Source organism: Marmota monax, unplaced genomic scaffold (genome assembly GCF_021218885.2).
Source record: "Marmota monax isolate L192 unplaced genomic scaffold, Marmota_monax_Labrador192_F-V1.1 WCK01_AAM20220418_F8-fsc00170, whole genome shotgun sequence".
In the NCBI taxonomy this organism is placed as follows: Eukaryota; Metazoa; Chordata; class Mammalia; order Rodentia; family Sciuridae; genus Marmota; species Marmota monax.
Window position 1 is genome coordinate 326,937 of NW_026692395.1, and position 4,903 is coordinate 331,839.

Sequence of the window (4,903 nt, forward strand, 5' to 3'; positions counted from 1 at the left end):
TGTGGTGCTGAGGATTGAACCCAGGGCCTTGCATGTGCTAGGCGAGCGCTCTACTGCTGAGCCACAACCCCAGCCCCCTTCCTGGAGCCTTTTAACCTCTATCCTTGAGGTATCAGACAGGGAGGTTTGCCCCACCCTTCCTTTGAGAGATGTCTGGTTGTGAACTGAAAGGCATGGTCACCCTTCTGGGTCCTCGCCTCCCGTCAATAGTTTGAATTTCTCCAGCCCCAAACTCAGCCACTAAGAGAGTGTGGAGCAGCTGCAGTGGTGGCGGAGGTGGGGCTGGGGTGGAGCCAGGGCGGGGCCAGGCCTGCACCGGGCCAGGCAAAATGGCCACCGTGGAGGTCGAGAAAGTTGCTCATGGATCCTCTGCTCCTCATCTTATCTTTCTTGAACTACTATACTAGGACCTGATCAATTGTTGCTATGTCAAAGACTTAGCCGGCTATCAAGTCATGATCCACTGTGGAGAAGACATTGCAAAAAATACTGGCTGATATCTGAGGAAGAGAAAACATGGAAGAATCATGTTGGAAATCTCTCTTCATAGATACTTACTCTGATGTAGGAAGATACATTGATCATTATGCTGCTTATTAAAAAGGCCTGGGATGATCTCAAGAAATATTTGGAGCCCAGGTGTCCTCAGATGGTTTTATCTCTAAAAGAGGATGCTCGTGAGAAAGACCTAGATGCTGTGGAGAAAGACCTAGCACAGATTGGTTGCAAGCTTCCTGATGACCATGGGTACTCATACTGAATCCACAATGGGCAGAAGTTAGTGGTTCCTGGGTTGTTGGGAAGTATGGCTCTGTTTAATCACTATCATTCTGAAGATTTGTTAGATGTCGATACAGCTGCCAGAGGATTCCAGCAGAGACAGGGGCTTAAATACTGTCTCACTTTTTTGGCATATATACTGGTTTGAGTCAGTACATAACAGTGGAAGCAGTGCAGGGTGAAACAAAAATGAAGTTTTCTACCAATGTCCAGACAAAATGAGTCAGAAGCCAGCTGCTATTGACATGTTTATCATAGGTGCTACTTTTACTGACTGATTTTCCTTTTATGTCAACAATGTTTTATCAGGTGGCTTCCCCATCATCAGAAACCAAATTTTCAGATATGTTCACGATCCAGAGTGCATGGCAACACCTGGGGATATTATAGTGTCAGTTTCCACATCATTTCTGCCAGAAATCAGCTCTGTACATCCACCCCACTATTTCTTCACATACCGCATCAGGATTGAAATGTCAAAGGATGCACTTCCTGAGAAAGCATGTCAGTTGGACAGTTGCTAATGGAGAATAACAAATGCTAAGGGTGATGTAGAAGAAGTTCAAGGACCAGGAGTAGTTGGTGAATTTCCTATCATCAGCCCAGGTCGGGCATATGATTACAACAGCTGTACCACATTCTCTACATCATCAAGATTTACGGAAGGATATTATACCTTCCATTTTCTTTAAAGACAAGATCTTTAAAATGTTACCATTCCCTGACTCCATATGACATTCAGGGTGTCTATAGCCCAACTGTTTTGGTAATTTGTGCCTTTCAAGGAATCTGTCCATTTCATCTAAATGATGAATTTATTGGTGTAAAGTTATTCACAATATTCCCTTGATATCCTTGTAATGGCTACAATAATTACAGTCATATGTCCTCTTTTGTTTTTCATATTGGTATTTATATCTTCTCTTTTGTTCATCACATGATTATTATCATTTTTATTGATTAAAGGAACAACTTTTGGTTTCACTGATTTTTCTCTATTCATTTTTTATTTCATTGATGTCTGTAGTTATCTTTCTTTTCTACTTTGGGTCTTATTTGTTCTTCTAGCTTTTTAAAGTAGAAGTTTATTGATTTTAAATGTTAAGCACTGTTTTAGCTGTGTTTCACAAATTTTGATGTGTTTTTGTTAACAGTAGTTCAAAATAGTCCCAAATTTCCCTTGTAACTTAATTTTGACCTGTGACTTTTCTACCAGTGAGTTGATTTCTAAACATATGGGAACTTTTCAGTTATCTTTTGGCTATTGTTTTCTAATTTCATTGTGGTTAGAAAACTTCCTCAGTATTTTCAGTACTTGTAAATGTTTTATGGCCCAATCTTATGTGAAGAATTTATATATGTTGGTTAATGATCCTTGTGCATTTGGAAAGAATGTGTATTCTGTCATTTGGGGGAATATTATTCTATTAATACAGGTTAAACTGGTTGACATTGTTTTTCAAATATCTATTTATTTATTGTTTGGGGGGGACCTTTGTTCTGTCAACTACTGAAGATATGATTGTTGAAATTTCCAACTAAGATTACAGTTTTGTCTATTTCTCTTTTCCGTTCTGTCAGATTTGCCTCATGGATTTGGAAGTTTTATAATTGTGTACAAATGTGCTTAGGATTGTTGTGTCTTTTTAATGAATTGATTCTTTTATTATTATGAAATCTCCCTCTTTATCTCCATAACATATCTTGTCCTGAAGGTTAAAGAGCACTGAAGCTTGTTTGGCAGCTGAGCTACTGTTGGATCAGCTTGATCCTTTTGAGGACTGTTTTCTTCAATATTCATTGGGGCGAGTGTACAGTGCTATCTACTTAAGGACAGTCATTCTCCAACATTTCAGTTTCATGACTCTCTTAGATGCTTAAACTCAGGGCTCCAAAGAACTCTTGCTTACATGGGTTACATTGATAATTATCATATTAGAAGCTAAAACTGAGAAGTTTGACAATATTTACTTAGCAGTTCCCTTTAAATTACAATAAGTAAATCCTCTCAACTATATTTATTTACTTAGAGTTTTAGTTTCTTCTTAAGCACAAATAAACATATTCAATCTTAAAAAAAGAGAGTGTGTGTTTCAGGGGAGGGGTTTGGGGTGTGGAGTCTGTCTATATTAACCATTTTAGGTACCTCAAATCAGCTTGTTAGCAACACGCCTGTGGCTCAACCTCAAATGATCAATTGCTTGAAAGATATACCATGCTGGCCAATAGGCTATATCTCCATGCCTGGGTATAACCCCATAGTGGATTATCCTGGAACTCCTCCAGACATCTGGATGACTCAAGGGGGGGTGTCTGGTGGGTTTTAAGGTTTGTGAGAGGACTAAAGGCAAGAAAAGGGATGAGGTCACACTGTCTTGGCTTAGGATGTTCAGCACTGGATGTGCTACCTCCCTCAGGCTCCAAACAGCATACTATGATTCAGAATTTTCCAGTAAGATGAAACACAGCCTGGGGTTTCCTAGGATTCAGGATGATACTGTCCTTACATTCATCAACATTTGTACAGGCTGCATATGAATCTACTGGTGAATGTACATTAATTTATTTTGAGTAGACTCTAGTTTCTGTTAAATATGCTGAGATGCACAGATTGAAGTTTCATATTTGGACACATATTTTTAGTCTTTACAAAAGGGCTTCCTCTTTCAGTGCCCAAAACAGAAAAGCAAATATGAGAAAACAATCACCAAAATTCTCACACGCATGAATCTATATTTAGAGGATTCAAAAAATTCCACCAGAAAACATCTAGAACTAATAAATTAATTCATCAAATAGGATATAAAATCAACATCCATAAATAAAATGCATTTCTAGACATCAGTGATGAATCTTCTGAAAGAGAAACTAGGAAAACTACACCTTTACAATAGCTTCAAAAACTAATATACTTAGGTATCAACCTAATAGAAGAGGTTGAAAACCTCTACAGTGAAAACTACAAAACACTGGAGAAAGAAATTTAAAAAGACATTAGAAGATGAAAAAATCTCCCTTGTTCTTGAATTTGGCAGAATTAATATTGTTAAATGGCCATACTACCAAAAGCGTTATACAGATTTAATGCAATTCCAATCAAAATCCCAATGACATTCCTCATAGATATAGAAAAAAGCCATCATGAAATTCATTTGGAAAAATTGAAGACCCAGCATAGCCAAGGCAATTCTTTGCAAGAAGAGTGAAGCAGGAGGCATCACAATACCAGAACTTAAACTATACTTCAGAGCTATAGTAACAAAAATGGCATTGTATGGGCACCAAAACAGACATGTAGACCAATGGTACAGAATACAGGACACAGAGTTAAACCCATATAAACACAGAGAAAAGATAGCCTCTTCAATAAATGGTGCTGGGAAAACTGGAAATCCGTATGGTGCAAAATGAAATTAATCCTCTATCTCTCACCCTGCACAAAAATCAACTCAAAGTGTATCAAAAACTTAGGCAGTAGAACAGAGACCCTGCACCGAGTAGAAGAGAAAATAGGCCCAAATCTTCACCATGTCAGCCTAGGATCTGACTTCCTTAACAAGACTCCTAAAGCACAAGAAATAAAATCAAGAATGCATAAAGTAGATGGATTCAAACTTAAAAGCTTCTTCTCAGCAAAAGAAACAAATAATGAAGTGTAGAGAAAGCCTACAGAAGGGGAGCAAATTTTACCACATGCACATCAGATAGAGCACTAATCTCCAGGATATATGAAGAACTCAAGAAACTTAACACAGAAAAAACAAATAACCCAATCAATAAACGGGCTAAGGAACTGAACAGACAATTCACCGAAGAAGATATATAATTCATCAACAAATATATGAAAATGTTCAACATCTCTAGCAATTAGAGAAATGCAAATCAAAACCACTCTAAGATTTCATCTCACTCCAGTCAGAATGGCAATTATCAACAATTCAAGCAACAATAAGTGCTGGCAAGGATGTGGGGGAAAAGTACACTAATTCATTGCTGGTGGGATTGCAAAATGGTACAACCACTTTTGAAAGCAGTATGGAGATTTTTAGAAAACTTGGACTGGAACCACATTTGACCCAGCTATCCCACTCCTTGGTCTATTCCCAAAGGACTTAAATCAGCA

The 4,903-nt window shown here is 38.0% G+C and overlaps 1 pseudogene; it reads left to right on the forward strand.

Annotated features, from left to right (window-relative positions):
* The first annotated feature begins 442 nt into the window (after positions 1–442).
* Positions 443–1,550, forward strand: LOC124091495 (F-box only protein 3-like; annotated as a pseudogene).
* The last annotated feature ends 3,353 nt before the right edge of the window (positions 1,551–4,903 follow it).